We start from the raw sequence: 27,610 nt of genomic DNA on the forward strand, positions 1-27,610 counted from the left end.
ATTAATTTTAGTTTTGGGATCCCTATTACGAACACAACTGGATTGAAAAGTTCTTATCTCTGCCAATGATTAAATGTTATTAATATAAATCAGAAATGAGAGCTGCCAATGGGTATTTTAAGCGAATAGTTACATAACGTTTTAGCAATAGTGGTACACATGCGACTAGCTACCACCTAATTGAATACTAATTTGTAAACTTAGACAAATAAGCATTCCTAAAACTGAATAATTTTCCAGTGTGCTATAAAAAATTTACCATCTCGTTATTACCACTCATCCTACTATTTACTTTATTCCATTGACATAAAAGTTTGAACCTTTAAATATCTTTAAACATATCTTTGCTTTAAATATGACTCAAAGCACTACCAATAACACAAATTATTAAAAAATAATAATGAATTTTTTTTGTGATTTCATATTCACTGTTAAACAATTAAAAACAAATTATTACATATCTTACTGAACTAACGATCAATGTGGTTTCAGGAGATTGTATATAATAATTTTAATTATGTACAACTTGTAAGCGTAGGCTACGTGTTTTATTAAACTCAAATGATTTTTACTATATTATTTTAAAAACATTTTTATTAACTCGCTTTCTTGTCTGTATGTTTGTCTTTTCAGTAAACAAAAATTTAAACTACTTTCCGATGAGCTAGAGACTCTAACTTGGAACATAGCTCGGAACTGGATGCCAATGCAATATTAATTAGAATTCTTTCCTATTTGTTTTTTTGTCTGTTGTTAGAGTATGTTTGTTTTCGTTTAACAAAGTGCCCGTATTCGTTTCTTTAGGCTACGAGCAAAACAGTACAGTGTTGCGGGATGCATAAAGCAGCACTCGCAGGCTGCCTAAATCACTCATAGAGGGCTAAGAGCAATGTTCGCCACACGGTCATATAGTAAGTTCTGGAAACTTCTTATTCTTCTCCTTGGTAATACCTTTGAATATATATACTGTATAGAAGTCGCTAGCCCAGGTTAAAATTTCTAATACGGTTTTGAGGTAGTTGGTTAATTCACCGCCGCAATCGCCACCATCTCTAGGGCATTGACTTGTGGTGGTCCCTAGCGGACAAGTGTCGAACTCTTCAAACACCCCTTCCCCCTCCCGTTGAATGACGTTGAGCTGCAGTGAATGATGGATGAGGGGTGCGGGGAATGACAGCGGGCGACAGCGCTGCGCTCTAACGTGTAAATAACAACTAAGACGATACAGGGCGTTACGGCAGCTCACTGCAGCGGTGAAGTTCCCAAGCTGCTCATCATACGCTACTGAAAAACGTAGAGTAAATCCTATCCACTCGCGACTTCTATACAGTATATATATTCAAAGGTAATACCCGTCCGCGTAGCAAAGCTCACAACGACTAGCGAACTAATGGCGCTGATAACAGTTTACTTAGAACTTCGTCAATAGATGGCGTTGCATTAAATTTGGCACGCACAGTAGTTTTGTGTGTCTGTTACAGCTTGTATACTTACTATTATCAAATGCAAGTGCCTCTAACGGCTGTTTTTAAGTTGACAAATGTTTTATATATTTTTATATTAAAATTCAGAATTGCACATTTTCATTACAATCTGTATGGGGTGAAAATAAAATCAGACACTTACTCTGTTCTAAAATATAAACTAAATACATTCCGCAATTTTCACACACAAAGCAGGAATTAATTATTAAATAAAAATTTATATTCTTAAAAGTTTCTAAAATAAACTAAAAAGTATAAAATATTTTTTTTCTGTCCTCATCAAGATTTTTACCTCATACAGATTCCTAACCCCATGCAGATTCCTAACCCCATACAAAAATTAACCTAAAATTGGGTGATTATTAATTTTAAAGACCTATGAATTAGTTTGTACGTTTTAGAACGAAAAACGTGCAGCACATTCAAAAGACAACTGATGCACGAATAGTTCATTAAAAATTTTATTGCACTGCAAATGATATGAATTGTTGTTTGAGATTTCTCAACGGTAATCTACTCCCTACACTTCTTACTATTATTGATCGCATGCGCCCCACGTTTTTAGTTTTAAAACTTAATAAGGTTTTAAAAATCAACAATCACAATTTTTTTGGACAACCTGTATGGGGTTAGGAATATGTATGGAGTTATAATAATTAACGGGGCTGGCAGAAATTGTTGTATGATTATTAGTTTGTTTCAAAAACGTTGTTTTTTATTACTTTTTATTGAATTATTATTTTCTTGCTTGAAAGAGGGAAAATAAAGAAACTTACAAATTTTCAAAGAAGTCTCAACGAAGCCGTAAATTGGCCACTGTTAAAACAATGCTCCCTACTGTGCCGGAAATAAGGCATTTCGACACCCTTTTAAATTTTTAATATAATTTTAAATTAATTTTGGAAATTTTATTTTTCTAATTTTATTTGGTTACAAGGGGGCGATTTTCTTTTTGTTAGGCCGGTGTACGCCTCGTGTTTAAACTTTGTGCCAGTAGTCTGAAGCACCTTTCCCAGAGACGTATCTGATATTTTGCAGATCTAATACTTGGCTGGCAACCAGCTTAAAATTTCTCTCGCCTGCAGTCACGTCCCGAGTTTGTAATATTATTTCTCTTCATGACCAAAACTGCATAGAGCAGCTTCTGGGCTGCAAGCTGCTACTTCTCAGAGACCTGCTGAGAGTAGGAAGTCTTGTCACGAACAGGTATCCCATGGACGGTTGTTCCCAGCTTCGTTGCACCTTTTGTTTCCCCCACCCTTCCCCCTTAGTTCTGAGAAATCCAGGAGCAGTGACCTGACATGAACTTAGCCAAGACGATGGCCTATTTCAAGGACCTTCTCCCTGATTTTAAAGAGACCTCCGCGACACCTAGCGGCAGAAAAAAGCAACTTCGCCCATGGTGGCCAGCGAGCTGAGACTACGCTCGTGACACCTGGCGGCGAGTCAGTTCACCGCCTCCGTTAGTTCCCCTTTACTCCGCCAGAGCGCAGCGCCGCTACGCCTTATGGCCCTATGCTTCTTCCTCGCGACCTCTAGAAGTCGATTCTTTGTTGCTTCCTGTACCTGCCGGTAGAGACCGCAGCAGTCGCTCTTTGGCGCGAACTACTGAAGTCGTGCGTACAACCACTCGGGCACCTTCGGAAATTTTCGGCCTAGAACCGAACCTTCCCCCTCCTTTGACCTAGGGCCTCACCGCCCGATTTAATTAGGAGCTTTGTCCGCCATTGCGGCACTCAGTCCTCTGACCTCGGCTACTGACCACGTATTCTCGGCGTCCTCTGCGCTAGGAGGCTTTTCGCGGGAATTGCGAATTCGTGTGCAGAAGAGATGTAGTCAGTTGCTCTAAGGGATGTGATCCCATTTGTTCAGTAGTCGGTCAGTAGTAGTAATTAGTTCAAGTCATGTCTCTAATTTGAAAGTTTTAGTATTTTTTTTATTTTTTTTTTCTAAATTTTGTTTCGTTCGCGCATCCGCGACTTCTCGGTCCGCGGCATCCTGATGTCGACGCGAGACACCTAGTGTGCTCCGAACTCTACACCCTGTTTGGTGAGTAATCCGGCCTTTTCCCCCACATTCCCGTTTGTTGGACTTTTGCGCCGATTGTGTATGACTGTCTGGAAGCAGGTCTAATTCGTTTTGAATTAGACTTGGGTTTCAGACAGGGTCGAAGTGCAGGAGAGAAAAATTGCTCCCAGCTCGTGGTCCTGCAGCTCCACTGCGGGTCACGTTAGAAGAGATGTTTCTGCGACCTGACGTTATCTTTTGAAGACCCGGGTGGTAATGTAAAATCAACATCCCCCCCCCTTTCTAGCTACGAACTACTTTAATCGAATGAATAGCCTACCAGTTAACAGTGCTTTCCTCAAGAACATGTAGAATGAATAAAACTAATTATCGATGTAATCATTGGTCGAATCAAATTTGGTGTGATACTTATAAATTTTTGTTTATGTAATTGTTTGTTGTTAAAGTTGAGTATGTGTTGTAATAATAATATCGGGCCGGCCCATTCTCGAAAAACTTAAATATATTGTTAATATCATTAAATGGGAAACTTACAAATGCCAAATCAAATGGAAAACAGAATTCATTATTTACATTTTTAAATAAAACAGGGAACCTATAGACCAAGCTACTTGTGTAGTGTTAATTTATTGATGATATACCTTCTTCCCTTAAACGATCCACCAGCTCCCAAGTTGCTTGTGTCAGGGAGTTCCAAATTGTCTTGTTCTCCACCTCGTGCCACCTCTGGTCAATAACTTTATTTTTCTTATAATTCTTACCCAGCAAGTTTCCAAGGCTCTTTTTAATTAATTTAAAATAATTTAATTTTGAGGCACGAGGGGCGTTACACTACAGCTGCGTGTTGCACTTCAAGTTTCCAGTGTTCCGCAGAGTTCACCGCGCCCGCTAATAGAATTCCGCGCACATATCGCCAGCTCCCTCCCTCGTTGTATCGCCAACCATTAAGTTCTCGCCCGCTTGAAGGGGAACGTTCGAGAGCATAGCTTTGTGACGCTCACTTATGCATTTCTCCATTAAAGTGTAATTTATCTCTTCATCACGTAGTCATGGGGTTTCCTACCTGGCCTCGCCTCCGTGCCCCTTTCCCCTCACGCCACCCAACCCTTCCTCTTCAACCCTGCCTGGAATCACAATCTCATTTCCTACCGTTTTACTGGTGCGGAACGGCTTTGCGATGTTCCGTGATGGCAGGCCGGGTGGAGACACGCGAAGGAGTCTCCTGCCTTAAAGCCCTGGCCCCAGCGAGGCCGGAGACGCATGTAAAGGTTTGCGTGGATTGGCCCGTGCGTTGCCGAGAGCTCAACGCTTCTTCTTTAAGACAAAAGCAAAGAATTATCATCGCCGCGTGACGTCTTAGCTCTCGCTATGCGGCTCGCGATGGGTCGGAACGGAATTGCTTATAACCTCGGTGCTGCCATCTGCTGGCGGACGGCGCGAACCAAAGTTCACAAAGCCAAAGGTAAACTTTATGACGTTAACCAGATCAATACATTTTTAACAAGATCGGTCGTACTTTATTAAAATTACGCGTCGAATTTTAGGTCGAAATATGGGGGTTAGTATTTTTTTATAAAACATTTTTATTTTTATCGGAGCCGTTTAATTATATAGTTTAAAATTTCGCTCTGATAATTAAATGATTCAATAGTCGAAGCAGTTTCTCCAGCTAAGAATTTTATTAGCGGGTGTGGAAACTACGAGTGTTTCGCGTCAAGAAATAAAATATGTCCGTAAAAGAATGTCGTAGTATTAATTTTAATAGCATTAACTGTAAGTGTTGAAAATTAAAAAAAGTAATTCCATGCGCGAGTTCTGCTTTGTTTTTGGTTTCCTCGCTTGCAGCACCATCTACGTAAAATGGCGACTCCTGAGCGTAAAGCGTTCTGTGTTCTGCAATTTGCCAAAAGTCAACCTGTAATGTTAGTTCAACGTGCGTTCCGAATAAAGTTTATGTGTCGAAGTCCCTGGCCAGTGAATTGGTCGTAATTGTCGAGACGATAGAGCTCTTTTTAGCTGGCCTCCTCGTTCATCTGACAACGCCATACGATTTATTTATTTTTATTTTTCCTTTGGGGCGTTATAAAAGATCGTGTCTACGTTCCGCCGCTACCTAATGATTTGCCAGAGATGAAACAAAGAATTGAAGAGGCTATTGCTCCCATTACGCTGGACGTGTTAACCAAAGTGAGGGAAGAATTGTACCATAGGTTGGATGTGTGCCGTATAACTTAAGGTGCATATACTGGTCATTTGTAGGAATACTAGGTTAGTTTCCTTCAATCTGATGTACGTTTTTTGTAAGAAGTATTAATTAAACTGCTATAAAATTTAATTGAAACTGGGAAATTCTTTTGTAGACATTCTGTATAGTTGAAAACAGAGTTTTCCTGTATATTTATTAAGCTCGGCATTTTTTTTTTTAAAAAAGATTTCTACGTTAAATTTCGTGTCTGAATGTCGTATTATAAGTGTATTTGGAACACGGGAACCCGCTGATTGGCTCGTTACCGAAGATTTATGCTGCGCATCACTTGCGAGTACTGAAACACTTGCTCACATGTTTTTTTCTTCCTTTTAATACATGTTTCTCTCTCTCTCTTTCTCTCTCTCTCTCTCTCTCTCTCTCTCTCTGCAAAACACAAGTGCGGGATCAGTTCTAATGCGCTGTCTTGAAAACTGGCGAACCGCGACCAATTATATTCAAACGCTAACTTTTACACCCGCGGTTCGCTACGGAAGTCTTGAGGCAGAAACCTTTCGCACTGCTCGTGGGCACGGCAGTGCCGCGCCTCGAACGAAAAAAAAAAATAAATAAAAAGAACTAACTAAATGGAATTTTGGAAATCAACTCATGAATAAAAATATGTTAGTTCGAAGTAGGGCAAACAGGAATGAATACAAACCAGAGACACCGCCGTCAGGCCCGCTGATTGGCCCTCCCCGAGGACAGTGGAGCCTCCCCTCCCCCTCCTTCCATGCCGTCAAGTGACGTCACTCGCCTACCCGACTCGCCACGTCGTATGCTGGACGGCGAGAGCAGTGACCTATCTCAGGCGGCGTCTTCCAACAGCTTTTAACAACACTCTCCAATTCGCATTTACTTATCCAATACCGCACCACGATCGCAGGAAAACTTGATTTGGGATCCAAAAGTAAATAAAGCGTCAGCAATGCAATAGCCGTTTTCAGGAGACGAAGAAAGCATCATCAACAATGGAAAAGTCCATGTCATGGAGATTATCGTGAAAATGTGGTCTATAATCGATATAAAAATTAAATTTTTAAAAAAATCAATCCAATTTGTATGTTACCTCGGCAAAGTGCAAACCAATCCGTCCCGGAGAATACACGTAACTTACTAAATTTCACTGACATACTCTCTCTTTTGTTTATATGCATACAGAAAATAGATGTAGTTAGATATAGATGTAAAATCCTGTCCAGGCTGGCCTTGCTTTTGGTAACCGTATTAATTCCAATTTTATTTCTAGTTATTTATCACCATAATTCATACAGCAGAGCCAAAATTATACTTACATTTACTTATATTTCCGCGCTGGGAGAAAGTAACTGATCATTTCACATGGCGCAACAGTTAGTTACACTAGCCTACTATTGTTGACTTCAATAAGATTCCAAAGCCGTGTAATCTGAACTTCAAAGCTTAGCCAGTAAAAAAAAAAAAACCATAGGACGAGGGTACAAATCCATAGTAGTCTTAGTTTCTTCATTTAACAGAAAATATATGATTATAAGGATATATATTCACCCCGGAAGAAAATTTGCTCCGATTGTGTGGGGTGGAGGGGAAGTAGAAGCATATCGATTTCTCTCCAGTCCTTCAAGAATCGATGCATTGATTTTCTGCACATCGATTCTGACCATTATCCGCGTGTAGTTAGTAATTATCACGAAACGGCATGCTTTGACGTAGTTAGTCGTTTTTTAACTTTGCCAGCTGCATATTGTTTTGCCCAAAACAATGCGGAAATTGTGCTTGACAACGTCAGACGATTGTTAGTAAGTTCGAACCTGTCGTCAAAAATAGTCACTTTCACTAAACCAGTCAGTTAAAACTTTTTCCACACTGTAAACACTTCAGTCAATGATTTATGCGTCTTACAAATATGGTGCAAAAAGTAGCTTAAGGGGGGGGGGGGGGTAGGGGCAACAGTGAAAAGGGGAATTTCAGGTCCACGACTTAGAATTTTTGTGCAAACTTCTGAATTAAATATAACACGTTTTTAGTATTAATATGTAATTTATTTATCAATCTATTTAATACAATGTTTTCTACAGAGTAGTAGATTTTCATCTATATTCCGGCGTATATTCTTATTGTCCCACTTTGGGTCCTGGCGGTGCCTCGCAACTCTTCTCAGTGACACCGGAATCAATTTATAACTTTACACAAAGCTGATTCGTAACAATCAAGCGCATGCGCCTACGCTGGTACGGTGACACGACAGGCAAAAAAAAAAAGTACAAACACGTACAGACATGATCTATCCATTGTTGGCTCAACCATTGTTGACGCGTTGTTAGTCTCGTAGTTATCGGTGATTCAAATCTTACAAGATAGGTATTTCGCCGGGCGAGAAAGTTTGTTGGCCGACCATCGTTGTAACGAGGGATTATACGTTTTCCACGTCAAAAAAAATTGTTCACACACCATGTACGTGGTCATCCCGTTTAGTTACCGGAGTACCCGAATGAGGCCTGACACCCGCGGTGAGAAAGTATTTCACTGCCTCCTCCGTCTCGTTCTGGTCCATTAGGTTCGTTAGCGCTCATCTGCGTGACCCTTCTTCCCACCCATCCCCGGATACTTTCTCTCATCTCGAACTCACACAGTCAACTCGCCGTGTGTCTTAAGTGGGGTCCGAGATAGTCTAGACGAGGCCATGCATTTAACACTCGCCGTTGAACGGAGTTTGTGCCGACTCAGGTGTTTGGAGTTACTCGAATTACTCCGCGCAGGCAGGCACATGCAAGATTTTCTAGTTCCTCTCAACCCATCTCTCCCACTCTCTCTTCATCCGTCCAATAAAACGAGCAGCACTTTAATTAATTCTACATCTAGACGCGCTCGAATCAGTTTTCGTCTCGGCTCAAAGTTTACAATGCCAACTTCGCTAGACGAGAGAAATAAGAGCATACGTTACAGGATTGAACGTGTTTTTCCAGTTTTTATCTCTGCCAATTAGCACTGTGAATTGCAACGACAATTTACTCGTATCTGTTACAATAATTTTTTTTTAATAACACCTGCTAGGGAACATCCAGATATATTCGATCGTTCACCGACGCCTTCAAGGACTTGCGGATTCCCAGTTGTATTAAGTCAAGATGCCGGTTTGAAAAGTTGAGTGTAACTAAAATAGAATAGATTTTGAGACGTTATTAAATACAACTTGGGCTTAGCATAGGTATTCGAGTTGCACACTTATAAAGGTAAGTTAAGGATTTACGCATGCTCCATTATAAACTTTTTTTTATATTTAGAGCACTTATAAAGGTAAGGTAAGGTAAGGTACGGGTTTACGCACGCGCCGTTATAAACCTGTTATGTTTATTTAGAGCACTTACAAAGGTAAGATAAGGGTTCACGCATGCGACACTATATTTTTTTAAATATATTTAGAGCACTTATAAAGGTAAGGTAAGGGTTAACGCATGTACCATTATAATTTTTTTTTGTTTATTTAGAGGCACTTATAAAGGTAAGGCAAGGGTATTTTCATGCACCATTATAAAAATTTTTTTGTATATTTAGAGCAGGTATTCTGGAACTTTCAATTCCGGGTGACTCGTCTAATTTAAGAGTAGGTATATATTAGACACATGTGTTAACCATTTTGAATAAAGTAAAATTAATACTGTGCCGAAAATGCTCAGCTTTTAAAATCACGTAGGTAAGTAAAGTTTTAAATAATTTTGCGATAAAACCACTGTCAGACGAAATAACGCAAATATAGCGAAACAAATTTACAATGTAGAGGCATATGGCGAATTTATACAATCAAATTGCAAGAAACAACGAATAGAAGAAAGAACAGCTTCTAAAGATTCCGAAAAGTTCCAATCACAGGTGCCAAACGGACCCGACTCCGTAGGGAGTGGAAGAAAGCAAAGATGGCGGGCGTTACTCGGCTTAGTTTTGAACTGCCCACTAACACGACGTATTCCGCCAAAACAGCCTACACAAACGTGTTATTTTTGGAACAAGAATTCAAAAGGATAATATTTTTAGTAGGTACTAACAGAACCCCCACTAAAATATGTTACATTCGCACAAAACATGTTTTTTTTTTTTTTTTTCATCTTCACGTGTCGGTTAACCTAGTTTAAAAGCGAAACTCGTAACTAGGAAGTTGATATCTGATGTGAATTTTACGAAGATCCATTTATCTGCAACTACGAAGAGACCCTTCTTTTATTTCAGTGGCACCATTCTTTGAAGATTCCGTCAATATTATGTAATTTTTTTTACACTAGCCCATTCGGTAAAGACGTCGCAGGACTTCTTTCTGTGGTAGGCCAAATCTCTCAGGTTTGACGCCCGGCCTGGATTGGAGGAAAAATTCCTTTCCTGGTTTCGGAACTTGGTGTTGTGACATCTTTCACCTACTTTCTCGGAAGTTAATAACCAAACACCGCACATTCACCCTATAAGAACCCCCAAGTTAGCTGTGGCAATACAGACCAGAACTTAGCACTCGACGAACCTTATAAATACACCAAAAAATATATATTTTTTCCCTACGAGTAATGTTTGGCCAATGTAAACCTTCCCAAAATAAATGTTTGATGACAGTATAATACTTTCCGTACCACAACAGGTGTATTTATTTTGGGGAAAAAAATTCGCGGGCATTTATTATCCAAATGCGCGGGTTTAACTTATAAGATGTCGTTCTTAAAATTAGCAAGAAGTAATTATAAATACTTTAAAACATTGTGAATGGTTGGTTATATAAGGTAAGTATAGCTACATTAAAAATACTGTAAAATCATTTTATGGTTGCTTAGCAAATAACTTTTTAATATGTAGCTATCCAGCACTAGGAAACCGTTTACATAATTTCACAGTATTTTTAATGTAGCTATCTTAACCAAATCAACCGTCCACAATGTTTTATAGTATTTATAATGTTGAAAACCTAACCTAATTTACCATTAGTTATCATGAGTTGTATATTTATTTTAATTAACAAAAAAAACCGAAGATGCACGATCGAGCGTTTGGCTTTCTCGTCTGTTGAAAGAAGACTTGCCAACGTAAGTATTTGGGTATGTCCAGAAGGATGAGTGAAACTTAGGCTTCCCATCGTAACCATTTGCCCTTCCTGATGGACCTACCTCCAACCAGGTTGCGAATTCGATGTAACAGTGGACGTAACGTTACGACAGGAAAAAAGAAGTGTTTTAACACCATTCCCTGGGTTCAGGCAACAACCAAAACGTTTTCGTATAGTGGAGGTCCAATGACTAACCCATCGGGGATGCAACCCCACTAGTTTCAGTGAAAGAATCGTCAGCCAGCCTCGCATTGATGTGAAACGAACGAAGTAAATTACAATTTTACGGGAGTGACTGACCATACAGCGGATGTAGCGACGAGTATGCAACCCGGCCAAACGGAAGGAAAATGCGTGTCCTGTATTGCCGCCTATTGGTTTACGCGACTCGCTAACCGCTACTGTTTTGCATGCAACACAGCTGGCAGAGGTCATATGTTGGTCGGTTATGTAGCTCAGACATGATTCAAGATGGAGGTCTTCAAATAATTTCATAGGCTCGAGTAAAAACGTATATTGCTATCCAAGAGTAACTTTAAAAAAAATGTGATAATTAATATATATATTTTTTAATATTGCTTTCAAAACCTTCCATAAATTATTTTCAATCTCCTACCTATTTTTTGTTTATTACATTTTCATCACAAAATATTTTAATGGCTATTCCTGAAATTTATCTCGATAGCGCTCTTTTATTTAATTTTACCTTTCCTAATTTTCTCCACAAAATATTTAGTAACATATTTTTTTTTCGAGTTATAAAACGTCACATAAGTAATCATTATAATGGAAAATTGAAAACCTTTTCTTACCGCTTCTAGACACAAATTGGTAAATACCTTGCCGTTTATGTTTGCGACGAAACATAAAAACCAATTTGATAGAATTACAGGTAATGTCATAGTAACCAACATGGCGTGTGAGGCCGATTCTTAATGTCAAGAAATGCCATGCTGTTAAGTATAACTATTTTAAGGTGTTATCCTAAGCAAAACGCTTCTTTTAGAGAATTTAATATTTAAAGACATCTGGGTTTTGGTAATATCCACGGTACTACTTTACTTAGCACTACAACACTACATCTCTTAGAGGTGTATCTGGGTTGGGGCAGTGTAGGAGAAAAAAAATCCTCCCAAACTGAAAAATGAAAGGGTTAATTTTTTTTATTCATTTTCAAGTTATAATGATAAGTTAAAATGATAAGATTGAATTTTTAAGATGCGCGCGCACTATGTAACGAAATTTTTACAGAATAAAAAAAGGCTACATGTAAATGATAATATATATATATATATCTGTGTGTGTGTGTGTGTGTGTGTGTGTGTGTGCTTTTGAATCTTATGCATTAGTAATTGATGATGAATGGTAATCCTTATAATTAAAACAGTTATTTTGATAGTGATATAAATTGAATTTATAAACATTTTCAAGTGAATTTATACAAGATAGGTTTTGTTCCCGTATGTATAATTTATTTGCATTATAATTTATTACATTATTTTTTAATTCACACATTAATATTAATAGTATACAACTAACATTCAACATAATTTTTTTTTATATTTTCATTATAAAATAAATTACATCTAGATTCAAGTGTTTATATTAATTTTGAATACTGAGTGTTTATTAAATTTTTTTATTTGAATTTTGTTTGACTATTTATTTATCAACCGTGTTTATAGTATCACTCCAATCGTTTCATTATTTTACTTATATTAATTATTAGCATGCAATATGTAAATTTTTTTTTTATTTATTCCGCCAAGTAAGTATAACATCTAACGCGCGTACACAAAATATCACATGGAGTGTTTTAAGAAATAAAAATAAAATAGGTGAGTCGAATCAGTGCCCGTCACTTCACCCTCCCCTTTCCCTCCCCCTCCACCCAAAAAAAAAAACTGCTGCCTGGATCCTTCCCGTTGTCACCTGATGTTCAGCGAGATCCACCCTAAAAGGGTTTTCGCTTGGAAAAGGTGGTTAAGGGAGGGAGAGGTATATGCCGGGAGATTCCGACAACGTATCTCGGGAGCTGGCGCGATGTTGAGTGACATATTTCCACGCGAGTATCGGATCGCTGCGAGGTTGCCGGACTGCAGGCTCGGCCGATCGCCGGGCGGACAGCGGCGAAGAGGTGGTCGATGTACGGTCGCATTTCCCCTCTTTCCAACCCCTTTTACCCTTACGGGCTCGCGATAGACATCAAAAAGGCCTCTGTGTGTGCGTTTGTGTCTGGGTGCGGCGCATGTCCACATACAACCACACACACACACACACACACACACACACACACACACCTATGCCGCGACGGAAGGTCGGAGGTCGACCGACAGAGGGAGGTGTCCACTGCCAGTGTCGCACGCGACTCCACAACACAACAACCCCTCCGAAGATAGCCATCGGCTGCCCCTGGAGGGGAATATAGTAGCGACGGCAAACGCACGCATCGTGGCATAAAACATTCGAGCAACGACAGTCAACCCTTCCCCCCCTTCTCCCCCTTCCGAATAAAATTTTTATTCAACCCTAACCAAGCTTTATGACACGCGAGACACCGAAGGTAAAAAAAAAACGAGTTTTCTTTTTGGATGAATTCGTTTCCAACTTTCGTGATACGATTCTGAAACGTCTGTCACAAATATTTATGATTTCTGTGATAATGGCAGAAACACTATATAAATTCTTAATTATTCAACTTCCTCCCCTTCCCCCTATATACTAATTGCAATTCGGTTTCTTTGATTATTATCAATACTTTATACTACATAGCGTTTAGATTCTGAGGAAATCGTCGTGATGTATGTAAACTGTTTTAAGTGTACAAGCGTCTTCGTAAATTTTCTCACATAAGTGTATTATTAATTTTATTTTGGCTATGGCTTGGTAAAGATTTTGAAGTCACAAAAATTCTGCTAAAAATTTAATATTGGTTTTTATTAATTGTGAACGATTTTGAAGTTTTAAGAAATATTTTCCCTTAAATTAAATGGTTTAAAATATGGAAGCTGGAAAAATAACATGTACTTAAATAATTGAGATAAAAAATGTGTAATGTATAGATATACAACATTTTCTGTTGCTTTTATTTTTATTACCAAACAGTTTTATGCGCCAAAAAAAAGAAAATAATAATATTAGTACTAATTACCAAAATTTACCTACACTTCATTGCCAAGAAGTTTCTTGTAAAACCTTTTATTTTTTTTGTTTGATTTTGGACTCTTATTAATATTTCTTGTCATGTTTACATCACAAGTACTCTCCTCAATCTAAAAATTATTTTAATTGTTTACAATTAAGTGGTTAGGTATCTAACGATGTTTAGTTATGATTTTTTTTTTGTTCTTCTATACATATGCGTAGCATGTTGCGAACAAAAAAATAGCTTACGTATCTCAAATCAGTATTAATATTTAAATCCAGATTAATAGAAAGATTTCTGTTCATCAAGAATAAAATATTGCGGTTTAAATAAATCTAAAAATATATTAATCAGAATACACAATCGTATTGCGTTTTCCTGAAGCAAGATTATGCACTAAAACGCTTGAATACAAAATAAATTCGTAAGAATATAATTCGCCTATGAAATATGCCTGAATATGGTCTCGAAAACTCACAATTATATGCCTATTCTTACCCCCGAAAGTCAAGACTGTTATGGCCACTACAATTGCATGACATTTGATAAAGTATGCCTCTCTTATTGGCGTATATTAATTTGTATGAATATTACAGTACACCAGTTTCTTTATAGTGTACAAGATGATTAGTTAATGCTGATAAATTACATAGATACGAAAGACGCCATTTTGGTTTGAAGAAGTTTTGGGCTATAATAATTTACTTTAATTTTATACTCACATTTACTACGTTGAAATATAATATATAATTATGTGTAATGCCTCGAGTTAAAAGTAGGCGTTAGGTAATAAATTAAATAAATTAATTTCTAGGAACGGCTGTAAATGTATTATTATACTTAAAGTATCCTAATATATGATGTCTGTATTGAAGAAAGTAAATTATAAATATTACATAATAAAAAAATGTTTTTGCATTAAAACTGTTGTAACCAATATGTCATCTTTCTGTTCCTAATTTCAAAAATTTTGAAAATAAATATTTTTATTAGACTACGCACCATTACAGTTCACGTATCATTTAAAACCACTCATTAAGTTGTTTTTTTTAATGCGCAGCCTTTTGTCAAGCCACAAAATGCTTATACCTACACCTTCAATTTGACGAAATTTATTCCGTTTAGTCAAAAGATATGTTTTCGTAATTACGCTGTCCGCGCATTCCGTGTGTGAATGCGCAGGCTGATAGGAGCAGATAAAATGGAAATGCCCATTAAAAAAAAAAAAAAAAAAAAAGCTTGCTGAATGAGGCTCCCCTAAAAATTTGTTCCAGCATTTTCTCGTTTTTAATCTCTTGACAGAAACGCTCCGAAGAGTTCCACAGCTTTAATCATTCCGGCCTTCCAAAAATTTCATCTGCACCAGTCGAATTTTTTTTTTGTCCCGCTTGTGGGAAAAGAAGGTGGATGTTGCCAACTACCGCGGGTCAATTTTTCCCCCTCTGTTGAAAACATCCCTAAAACGCGCTGCATATCATTTCGTTGGCAGATATCCGCCACCAATAGATAACGGACGGGATGATCGGTGGTCTTCGTCGCCGCTAGGACGAGTTCCCGTCGATTTTGGTCTCGCACGCGAACGGGTGTTTCCAAAAACATACTATAAAAGTATGTTGCTGAATCATCTTAATATTTTGTAGTCTAGTGCTTCCCATCGATTTATGTATTTTGCATTGTGTATTAATCTATTTTTTCTTTTCCCTGATCATAGAATATTTTGCATATGTGGCACTTACAACATCTTGCTTGGCACAAGAAACAATACATCAGTATTATACTTGACAATGGTAATGGCCATGAAATACAGAATACCCTTTATAAATGCCCTGAATTTATGCCAGAAACCCAGTGGCAGTGTGCGATTGAACAGTGGACATACAACGTTTTGGAACATTTTTCATATTTACATTTTATTATTACACATAAGTTTGTCAGATAGTGTAATTATACTACCAGGTATTATTGATGCATCATATAAACATGTATATGAGTGTATCCCATTGTGTTATTTATATTTAAATATATATTTATCACATTTTTCCTTCTCCTGATCATTTTAGTCAATGGCACTTACAACGTTTTGGCATGGCAGTCTTCATGTATTTTATGTTTGAGACACTATTTGACTAAATTAACAACATATTAGCAATGAATTTAAGTGACCATAAATAACATGGTGAGTTCTGAGGAATAATAAAGTTATTTCGCACAAATTTTCGAAAAAAATGTGAATTTTTTTTATCGTAGTCGTCGATAGTACCTCTTATCTTAGAATGACCCGTATACAGGTTCGTTATGGCTAACACGACCAACCTATTCACTTTGACTTCACAAATCTTCGCCTTTGCAAATAAGTAGCGTTTGCTTTGCCGTTGCAATTAGTGAAAGTGATAAATAACAAAGTAGTATAATACAAAAGTTCTTAGATGGTTCACATTAATTAAGATTTCACAAATTGAGAGAAATAAATTTTCACCCCAAAATATATGTTTTCCTTTTTTGTATGGCGATAACTAACTTTGTTGATTTAAAAAAAAATTTGGAAAGGTAGTTTTACAGGGTCAAATTTTTTTTACGCGAAATACTTATTTTATAAGCAATAAAATATTAATTACATGACCCACCAAAATAAAAATTTCAGTTTATAAAATCAAAATTTATTATCACAACATCTAAATATTTGTTTTGCCATATGAAAACTAACTCGATCCTACCCTTATATTTGAAAAGGCGTAAAAACTCAAGTGGATTCTTAAATTAAATTAACTTGAGTAGATATACCAAAACAATTAAAATACACAGAATCTGGTTCTTCTCTCTATTTTCTTAATAAAAAAAGGAGATATAATTTTCCATCCAATCTAAGTGTCGCTAAATCAAAGATGCGAAAACGAGTGAATGGAATAGAACAACATTAAAGTAGTTGGCACTCAAAGAAACGAAGCAAAATGAGGGAGGTGGTGTTTATTACAGTGCCACTGAAGGCTCTGCTTTTGATTCTAGAATTTCAAAATTGTTTTTTTTTTGTTTACCCCTTCCCAACCGTTTTCGCTGTGCTATAAAAACTCGCCTCCCTCACTTACCGTCAACGAGCTAGTTCCCTCCCTCCTCTTACCGACCTTTTGGGGCGGAGATAACCCGGCGTCCCGAACTCCATTTCTGTCGCCGTTATCCATATTTGAGTAGGCAATTCCCGGTGACCGCCAGGCACTACCCAAACGGCCGCCCATTATCCTAATGTTTTAATTTGACTTTTAAATTTGCGTGACGCCCAAAAGAAGGAAGAAACAAGGGGGGAGACAGCCTATTATCGACTTCGTTCCGCTTTCGACTGACAGTGTTTTTTTTTTCCTTCCCTGTGCTTCTCATTTATTCCTAAGATACTTCGTAACAACCTCCCTTGCTGACGGAAAAAGGAAATACGTAAAAAGTTTAAGGAGAATTTTTTTTTAGCGAAATAAAAACTGAGTATTTATTTATTAATTTAGGCTCTATGTCTCGTTGACATAGAAGTCATAAGACAATGGTATCATTTGCAACGACTTAAAAAAATTGGAGCTAATCTTTTAGTTCTCTCCAGAGATGTGTAATATCTAACCTCGGTAACCAGCAAATTCATGTGTTCATGTTTATTAATATAGATTATATATAAAAGTTATACGCATTTCATCATTATTACTTCAGTGATCGAAAAAAAAACTAGTCTTATTACAATGCATCATTTTACCTGCAAATTCTGGTAACTTTATGCATTCTTTCGGGGCATTGACGCGTTACAAAACATTGGGAGAAGGCCTCGGAACTATGGAAACATTATATTTAACATGATTTAAAACTATATTACGGACTAAAGTAATAATATTGCAAAATATAAATTAAAATAATTAGTAAAGTTATGTTATAAAATATTATTAAAGGTACTTTAAGTGTGTGCGTGTGAGATGGGTGGATATTGTGGTTTTCAAATATTTTCGCAAGTGGTTGTGCGAGCATCATGTGCATGAAACGGAACATTTTGGTAGTTAAAGATGGCGCGCTCTTCCCACCATTTCTGGTAACACAAGTGACGTGCTAAGGCAGCCATTTTGAAAATTTAATATGTAACACACACTGATTAGCATTTCTGGTACTAAAGCCTAGCAGCGAATAATGCAAGTAATGTATTGGACACTAGCATAATCTTCTCGAAATTTCTGAAAACTATACTCTAGTGCTGATTTGAACACTAACATCATTAATTTCGTAGTTGAACATTTTATCTTCCCATCCCCTCCCTCCTCCAACTTCTGCCAGTTTCTCCCTCGTCCTCTCCTCCCCTTTCTTCACATTACCCTCCTCCTAACGATTATTTTGAATACCCACATCATTAATTTCCCTCAATTTATAAATATCAACCGTACTCAAATTTTCATAAAATACAAATAATAACTGCCAGCTACTGGGGTACCACCTAACTTCCAATTTATAAACTGAGTGTGATATCATTCAAGATGGTTGACAATAGTAACACTTAACTCCCAATTCTAAACTATGTCCAGAGGTAAATTAAAAAATATATTTTTGTTTGGGAACGAGCGGTGGTAGGGACGGGGTGGAGTGTTGTTAGAGGCGAAAGGGAAATAGTGAAAGGTTTGACATGGGGAGGGAGTACACCTATCACTTACACATATAAATCATAATTGAATAGAAATTCAATAAATTATTATTAATGGGCTTAGCTCCCAAGAGGAGAAGGGGGAGCTGGGAAGGGGAGGGGGAAGGCGTGGTCTCAAGAAGGGGGAGGGGGAAAGCAATAGAGAAAATAATTTATGATTGACAATTGGGAGGGGTGTTGACAGTGTTGAATTACCTAATTTGCGTATCCTTTGTTGGGGCAGAACACTCCTGTTTCTCCTACTGAAATGAAAAAAAGTAAAAGCACAAAGGTTTGCGTGACATCGAGCATTACAAGAACGTGTCTTAGCAGTAGAGAGGAGAGTAAGTGATACAGAGAAAAATCTACAGATCATCCATGATCACCTAGAAGAGAGAACACTGCCCCGATATATACAGCCACTATCGAAGGTCAAGAACACATAACATATTTAATGATGAATCTGTAGCTACACAACCAAACACATTGCCAGCTAACATACAGACTACTACAGCTGTATATCACACAGAGCTAATACATCATCCAGCGAGATGCTAGGTTTAGGCTGTGCCTACATTTGCTGGATTTTTCACTGACAAGCCAATTAGATATTTAAAACGATTCGAAGAATATTCCATGTTTAGTCTCACGGAGAGCGATCAATTAAGATGTCTCAGTTCCTGTTTGAAACACAACGTGTTTTAGTGGTGGTAAGTTATACAATCCAACACCGATAGTTAGTTACACATTATCTCTTAATGTATTTCTTACAACAGTAATGGAATATAAAAATCCAGATAAACTTAAGAGCTCAGTTACATGTGGAGCGTTTTAATCCTTGCAAAAATAAGTTGCTAGAATCACATTTAAGCTATTTGTTTGAGCATACGAGATATCTAGATTTCCAGGTGGGTGATGATGAATTTGAGGCGATGATATTATCCCAGTTACCCATATGCTATCAGGTACATTTATGGGGAAGAAGTTTCGGAAAAGTTAACGATTTTTGCGAACAACTCTTATTCGATCGCTTGGAGCGACTCAACAAAATTTTATTCATTATAGAAATCAGTGAACGACTGAACCAACCCCGAAACCAACCATGGCAAAACCAGAATCTAGAATAAAATGATAACAATGTTTGTTTTAATAAACAGTTGCGTGCTCATCATGCCATATTCTTACTTAATTGGCGGGCACTGAAATGCATTTTATAAAACAGTTCAAAATAACTATTTATGACGTAACAACTAGGATCAACATTTAAATTATAAATACATAAATTTACATGACATTATTTTATCTGTGAAAAATTTAGATATCTCGATTTTTTATTGTTTGTGTGATGTATCATTATCTTGATAAAATACTTTAACCGACAAAATTGGAGTTACAGTTTGCGTAACTCGATAAGCTGATAAAATCAAGATTAGGTTTCACGGCGAATTGTAGACGGCATATCATGGAAATTAATTAATACATTAAGTGAAATGCCAATTTTTTTATACCTTCTCTAAATAAAATGTTTACTTCCCTGGTTGCCATGAAATCTAATTGCAATTTGCCAGAAAGAATACAGAAAAACACATCCTTTCGCTGTTAAAACTTTCTTCCTAATTTACGATTAATAGCTAGAAAATACACAGAAATGTATGATTGTACATATATTTTCGCAAAACTACAGTTACAAAGTTAAATTTTTTAACATGACAAAAATAATTTTGGAGTATAGCCAAACGTTTAAAAACTTATGTTCACGTGTGAAACTATGTTTCATTCCACGTGCTGGTTTACTATGTTTACAACAGAACACGGAACTTGGAATATGGTGCACTTTCTTCGAATATTTAGCTTTCTGAAGAACTTGTTGAATTCAGGTGCTCTCTTCCTTAGAAAGTTCTGTATTTTTAATTACAGGTCTTAACAGCAGTACCGCAGATGATTAAGATGATTTGGAATCTTGAACTAGTGTTAATTCCTTATTTTTGAGGCCATGTACTTTTCGCAAGAAAAAGTTTCAGACCAGCCTCATGTGAATTTTTTTGTATTGTTTATGTTACGGGTTTGGCTGGGTTTATTTCAGGTACACATCTACTGTCAGCAAGCACACCAATCATAGCCATCCAGCGTGGAAGCAAAAGGTTCCTGATTGGTCCGGCCGAATTGGGGCAATGGCTTCTCTTGCAGACCGACTTCAATAACAAGGTAACAAATCGCTAGCACGGGAATATGTTATTGCAGTCTAATTATCGATCAGATTATTTCACGAAAAATACATGAGCCTACTTTTTCTCTGTTTGGTGAAGCCTGCCCGAAATTTATATGTTTAACTCCCTGGTTGCTGCGGGATTCTGACTCTTGCAGGGTTAGTTACGTAAATCATCAGCGAAAACTTCAAATGTTAATAAAAAAAATCAGAATACTTTCTTTGGCCTCAAGAAAGTCTGGCTTGCACAGTGACGTAAGAAAAAAAAACATGAGCGAAATCACCAACTTTTCAATCAAATTGCTTTCTTTGCTTCAAAAGAAAAGAGTGCAAGCGTGCCAAAGGCTGCGTTTAACAGTCGTTACTTAGTGCCAAGCGCGGCTCCAGAGGAAGGGCGCAGGGGGCGATAGCCCCTTCCGAGCCCAAATTTTACTTCTTATTTCTTTGTAGGGAATATTAATGTTAACTTAAATACCTTTCGTTAATGTGCTAAACTCTTCTTTCAATCAAAATTTGTACTGAAATACCAAATTTCAGTATTTGAGACCATATATTTGGTGAATATCCCAAGGGCAATGTCTTGATCATTAACTGCATCCTCCTGTGTGTGAGAGCCTCGCCCGAGAGGTCTTCCCGGAGCCGCCATTGCTTAGAGCCAGGGAAAGGCGCGGTGGTCGAGAGGTCAGAACACCCTCCCCCCCCCCCCTCCCCATCGAGGGGACGGGGTTCTGTTCCCGGCGAAGTCAAACCATGATTTTCGCACGTGGAAAAACGTGGCGGACGTAGCCATGGTCTGTGGGTTTTCTGTGGATGCTCCCTGTTCCCTCCCAGTTTCTCTCCGCCGCTGATCCACACCCACCTCACCTGACGCATTCTCCAGGCTGGCCGAAACGACAGTTCTGTCCGTGCAGGCGTGGGTGTCAGCCCCCGTACGGGAAAATACACGGCCCTATAATTTTCACTTGAAACCAAAAAAAAAATTGGTTGTCTGTAAAGTCGGTTTACGGACGATAGTTTAACGTGACAACGTCATAAAAAAACATTGATGAAATGATTGCATACTTTTATGAATAAAATTGAATCATTTTTATTTTAATAATAAAAGAGTTAATACTTAAAATTATACTAGTAATCAGATTTTTAAAATGCAAGAATATTTAACCTTTATTGCCGAAAGTGTTGTTGTAATAAGAAATGAAAACCACATTAACTTTTCACTTCACTTTATAAACAGTCGAGTGGAAGCGAGATAGATGCGGCGTAAGCGTACAATGAGCGTAACGGGACACAGCGTAACGGAACAATGTGCGCAACGGGACACTTTTTTGTGCGTGCAATCAGCGTTATTTGATTTATTAGACGTTGCCACGTCAAAATATGTATATATATATTCCTCCATTTGATTAACCAACAAAGTTTTTGCTTAGATTTTAACTAACCTGACTCTGAAAGCCAGCCTAAGGTCGGATTTATTAAATACGCAGGAACTGCAAAAAAAAAATGCAAGAAATGCAAGACACAGAAATTTCAGCAATCACAGTTCAGAATAACGCAATATAAACAGTTTACTATAAGCTACGCAAGGTGAAATAAAGCAATGCAAGTATTGTTCATATTCCAAATAAATTGAGTTTTTTCTTGCGTTTTCGACAGCCATACTTGAAGAGATGTGTCCAGAAAAGATTTAAATACGCAGACGTTGTATGCATATAAGACCGTGATAAACTTTTTACTATATTGTTAACATTCACAGAGTAAAATGAAATAACACTTTTATATTATATCATTGAAAGTTTCGTACGCTTTTATGATAAACATGAATAAACAAAAAACAACCGGGTTGGAAATTCGTTTTCTACCATTTTAAAATTTCTCGTTGTCGGTTTGGTGACGTATTGAGACGCGCGTGCTTATAAAACGACTGTGATTTACATGTATTGATTGCGTGTTGCGTTATTGCAAAGTTGCATTTGTTACGTGGTTTACAAACCCTTCCTAAGTGGGTTCAGACAGAGCGAAAGATACCGAATGTGACATTCCTTGAGTAGCATGTTAACCCGGCCTAAGTATGTTCAGACAGAGCGAAAACGACCGAATGCGAATTTCTTAGCGTTGCATGTTAACCCGGCCCAAATGTGTTCAGACAAAGCGAAAACGACCGAATGCGACATTCCTTGCGTAGCATGTTAACACGGCCCAAATGTGTTCAGACAGAGCGAAAACGACCGAATGCGACTTCCTTAGCGTTGCATGTTAACCCGGCCCAAATGTGTTCAGACAGAGTGAAAACGACAGAATGCGACATTCCTTGCGTAGCATGTTAACACGGCCCAAATGTGTTCAGACAGAGCGAAAACGACCGAATGCGACATTCCTTGCGTAGCATGTTAACACGGTTCAATGTGTTCAGACAGAGCGAAAACGACCGAATGCGACTTTCTTAGCGTTGCATGTTAACCCGGCCCAAATGTATTCAGACAGAGCGAAAACGACCGAATGCGACTTTCTTAGCGCTGCATGTTAACACGGCCTAAGTGCTCAGACAGAGAGAAAGTGACCGAATGCGACTTTCCAGCCGCCGATCGCTCCGAGCTGCTTCGCCTCGAGGCTAACCTCCCGCGGACGAAAGAAGGGCGCAAAAGGCGTAAGGGAGGAGGTCGCAGCTAAGGGAGAGAGTGACATTGTCGGCGACGGATTGCGCCTCGCCACCGCACGGAGGGAAAATTACTCTGAAAGCCTCGCGATAGGAGAACGAGGTCAGGACACAACGCTAGCCCCGGCGATATGGGAAAGCGACGGAACGGCTTTTAGCTTTTACCGTGGACGTAACGGCATGCTACTCTGTGTACACGGAAAACACCCACGAACATCGACTTTTTTTATACCTGATCGAGCACGAACCTTTTGAACCTATTTCGGGTTCGCCCACGACATAAATATATTAATTTTCTATTTGGCAATACCACACTCTCTTCTGATGTATCTACACTGACTTATTCCAATCCAGTAGTTAACACACGAAGTAATGTTTATAAATGTTTTAATAAGTTGTCTGGAATGGCAAATAGGGGATCAAAGTCAATGTAGGTTCCCATTCTAACTGAAGCAAGCAATGACGATCCTTCCGCTTCGTAAGGGTTGATGATTTTTAGCAGAGGAAGTTTGGTTTTATGTATTTTTTTGAACAGTTAATATTTAAATAAATGTCAAGTTACGACAAAAAATTGTCTTACTTAGCCTTCAAATAAAATTGTAGTTATTATGTATATTTTTTATATGATAGCAATGATAATAACAGGATGACTGGATTAGGATTTTTATAATATTTCCGTTTTCGATATATTAATACATCATATATATGATATTTAAGGTTTATAAAGTATGTTTAGAGCATATGTATACTACACGAGTCGACTCTACATATTTGTTTATTATATATGTAACGTTTAATTAGCGTTAGCCAAGACAGCATAAGATTTGGCCATTTTTAATTTTAGTAATCTACTAGCCATGTGCCTGATGGGGTTTCCCAAAGTTTCGTCCCCTATTTAACCTACTTAGAGGATGGATTTTCAAAATCCTTTCTTATTGCTCACATACGTTGTGTAAGGAACTACTATGCAGAATTTCATGCTTCTATACTCACCGGTTTAAGCTTTGCGTTGTCTGTTAGTCGATAAGTCAGTTAGTGTTACAGTTTTATTAAGTTTATATTACTTTACATTACGGTAACATTACTAAAAAATAAAACATATCCTACGTCAATTTGGAATAATGAAACTTTAATGAAAGTCTTAAAATGTGTAAACATGTTTAATAACTTTCGATTAAAGTTCTTGCAAACAATCTTACATCCTCACTTTAATAAGCGAATTTTCTAGCTACTTTGCTGGCGAAATAATTTCGTGCTCGTAAGAGTGTTGCGTAACTATATCAGCTACCATCACTTGTATACACACGCCAAACTTGCTTAACTGCAAATAAAATATTATTACGGGAGATGAAATTCTGGTACATTAAGCTTTCCAGTTAACAAAAATGTTATTTTTAATTATAATTTTTTTTTTAAATTTGAAATCAAACAATTACAATACTGTTAGTTTTTCTTTAAATTTACTACCTATTAATTAATGGAAATTAACAAAAAATCAAAACACGTAAATGTCAAACTAATATTACTTTTGGGAATAACAGAAAATGTACCAACACTGCACCTTTAATGAATAGTTTCATGCAGCTGAAACGTCGTAGCAATTAGGCCGAAAATGTCTTCATAGTTATGTTTGCTATGTTTGAAACACGGTAAACATAGGCGTAAAAGTTAAAAAGTGTAAATTTGCTGTTTATTAAATTTGATGTATACAGCATATAGTTTATTATGTGGTCATTTTAAAAGTTTGTCATTTCCGCACCAGTAAATTAACGAATATCTCAGGATGATTTGCTAACGATACTACTCTTAAATATAGGATAAAAAAATTTCAAATGATTTAATACATTTTCTTGGACATAAGCCATTTCAGTTTTGCACTGTTTTGACATGGGAAAAATTATTAAATACAAAATATGAAACAAAAATTAAAACATAAACCCACAGAAAAGAAGCCTAAGTCAGCTGATGTTAAACAGGTATTATGTACAACACGACAACATCACCGAAGAATACATTCAAACTTAGGGGACGCACCACAACGCCGAAATACCACAACGCCGAGCGTACAATAACGCCGAAAACCATAACGCCGAATGCCAAATTGACTTAAACGCTGACAGCTAGAAAACTGCTGTGTACCACAACGCCGAAATACATTAACGCCAGAAAATGTCATTGCAGGACTGCCACAAATGTTAGGTTATGTAGGGTCAGGTTAGGTTAGGCTAGGTTAGGCTAGCCTAGGTTAGGTAAGGTTGTGGTATTTCGGCGTTAAGATACATTTAAGAAACACACACAAATTCATTCAGTTGTTTTTTATTTTGTTCCTGTGCCCCCCCCCCCCCCCCCCTTCCCCTCCCCGCAGCAACATTTTTCGGCGTTACTGAATTTTGGCGTTGTGTACACAGCAGTTTTCTAGCTGTCGGCGTTGCGATCAAATTGGCATTCGGCGTTATGGTATTCGGCGTTATTGTACGTTTGGCGTTATAGTATTTCGGCGTTGTGGTAACGACCCCAAACTTAAATATCAGACAGCACAAGTTTTCGTGGAAGGAATTGTCTCATGAAAATAAAATAATAACAGTAGACAGATGAACACAGTAGGCTAACAATGACGAGACAGTTTCAACTATAAAAGTAAATGCAGACGGACAACAAAACCTGGACAATGCAGCAAATATACGAACACAGCGATGGAGATAAACAGATAACATGGACGACGCAACGGCGACAAAACCGACGAACAAAACAGTTGAGACGTTTCGGAAACTGGCACCTAATTCCGTCATCAGGCACAAACAGACTGATTTTTAAATGTTCGGCAAGATGTGTAGACTGTCCGTCAACTTAATTCTTAAAGCTAGAGTCGTAATAGCGAGACGGGAGAGATTAGAATGAAACACATTTACTACCCAACCACGTTCAACACATCTGTGACTAGTCATTGCGATAAAGTTCGTGGGTGCGACAGACTTCAAGATTAGAAAAGGTTTTCTGTTACTGGAATGCGTGTCAGGATGTTTTCGAATAATGTTTGGACTATGGAATTGGTATTATTATTATTATTTGTAAACTGTTTTGGTGTTGGTTTATTCAAATTAGTTTTTTTTTCTAGTATTAACACAAAGTGATTTATTTTCTGAATTATACGTTAAAATTTGATCAAAAACATTTCCAACAAACATGTTGAATGTAAAAATAAACTGGTATCATTGATGAAGTTCGTATGTGGGGTGCAAACGTAACGGCCAGAAACATTTTGTATTTGATTGTTTTATTTTGTTTGTTGCGCGGGAAAAATCCGCGTATTTTAATTAAAGTGACATTTTTTTCTCATCACCGTCCCTGGCTTTACGTACCTCGCACACTTTGTGATTTCAGTAGAAGAAAAGTAATTAGCGTACTTCATCTGCATAACCTGCAAAGAAGCCGTTTGTTGTTACAATTATTTTCTACTAGCTGTGTCCCGCGGTTTAACAGTTAAATTTAACTAATAAAAACGGTCAAGTGCGAGTCTGACTAGCGCACCAAGAGTTCCGTAACACCACACCATGCGACGCTTAGCTCGAATCCGACGCGCACTTCGCCAAATATTATTTGTTGTTATACTTCAGAGTTTGGACTGTTAAAACACTAAGATTAACTACAGCTTTGTCCCCGTTTTCGCGAATGAACTATAACAAAACAAAACAAAAATGTTGAAATAAATTCTTTTATCGAAACCGCTTTATCGGAAGACATTTCTCACAATATTGTAAATATATAATAATGTATATATGTAGGTATGTTAGGGGGCCTCAACATGGTATAAAAAGACTGTTATATTTTTGGGGTGTTTCGAGAAACAAAAATTTATTGCAGTAGTATCCGTAAACAATGTTTCGAAACTTATTGTTTTCTGTGTATATGTAGAGACTTTTGGCTCTCAATACACAAGAACAGCAAGCATATAGCTGTCCGTGAGAACAAAAAATGGGGTGCCCAGATATATACATTTTTTTAGTGTTTGTCCTTGACCTTTGTTAACAGTAATTGAAAGTGCAACTTCTATAGCAAATAATAAATTATTGAAAATGGGAAACCAAGAGTCTTGTATAATATTTGTTTCGAGAAATTCCTACTGATATCATATATTTAAAATACCTCAAGGAAACTAT

At 37.5% G+C, this 27,610-nt stretch overlaps 1 protein-coding gene across 1 annotated transcript in view; it reads right to left on the reverse strand.

Moving 5' to 3' along the window:
* The window catches only part of LOC134536317 (hemicentin-2-like), a 365,105-nt gene that overhangs the window by 177,455 nt on the left and 160,040 nt on the right, over window positions 1-27,610 (reverse strand). The gene's annotated exons all lie outside the window — the stretch shown is intronic.

Source organism: Bacillus rossius, chromosome 10 (genome assembly GCF_032445375.1).
Source record: "Bacillus rossius redtenbacheri isolate Brsri chromosome 10, Brsri_v3, whole genome shotgun sequence".
In the NCBI taxonomy this organism is placed as follows: Eukaryota; Metazoa; Arthropoda; class Insecta; order Phasmatodea; family Bacillidae; genus Bacillus; species Bacillus rossius.